This window comes from Sinocyclocheilus anshuiensis, unplaced genomic scaffold, assembly GCF_001515605.1.
Source record: "Sinocyclocheilus anshuiensis isolate Anshui unplaced genomic scaffold, SAMN03320099.WGS_v1.1 scaffold534, whole genome shotgun sequence".
Lineage (NCBI taxonomy): Eukaryota > Metazoa > Chordata > Actinopteri > Cypriniformes > Cyprinidae > Sinocyclocheilus > Sinocyclocheilus anshuiensis.
The window spans coordinates 785,600-785,958 of NW_015547712.1; the positions used below are offsets into that span (position 1 = coordinate 785,600).

Here is a 359-nt window from a genome sequence, read left to right on the forward strand (position 1 = left end):
AAACAAACTCATCTACATCTTGGATGGCCTGAGGGTGAGTACATTCAACAAATTTATTTTTTGGGTGAACTATTGATATAATATTCTATGTAAACGCACTCAAACATTCATACAGTAAAAACGCCCATCCCAAGATTATTTATTGAAACTAAACAGCAAAATGGTTTCTTATCAAATGTTCATAAACATTAACATCCCAGCAAATAAAAACAGCGTTGCTTTTTCTTAGAGTTTCAGAGTGTTTATGATTAGAGATCGACCGATATATCGATTTACCGATATTTTTCCCGATATTTAAGCATTTTACAATAATCGGATATCGGTTTTGTAATATCGGATTCACCGATAAACGCCGCCAT

General features: G+C 33.1%; 1 protein-coding gene, 1 long non-coding RNA gene and 1 pseudogene across 3 annotated transcripts in view; 1 reads left to right on the forward strand and 2 right to left on the reverse strand.

Annotated features, from left to right (window-relative positions):
• Positions 1–359, reverse strand: part of LOC107704060 (gephyrin-like) — a 325,183-nt gene that overhangs the window by 212,361 nt on the left and 112,463 nt on the right. The window lies entirely within an intron of this gene.
• LOC107704061 (alpha-(1,6)-fucosyltransferase-like) overlaps positions 1–359 on the reverse strand; it is a 107,437-nt pseudogene that overhangs the window by 64,442 nt on the left and 42,636 nt on the right.
• Positions 1–359, forward strand: part of LOC107704062 (uncharacterized) — a 30,897-nt gene that overhangs the window by 9,243 nt on the left and 21,295 nt on the right. The gene's annotated exons all lie outside the window — the stretch shown is intronic.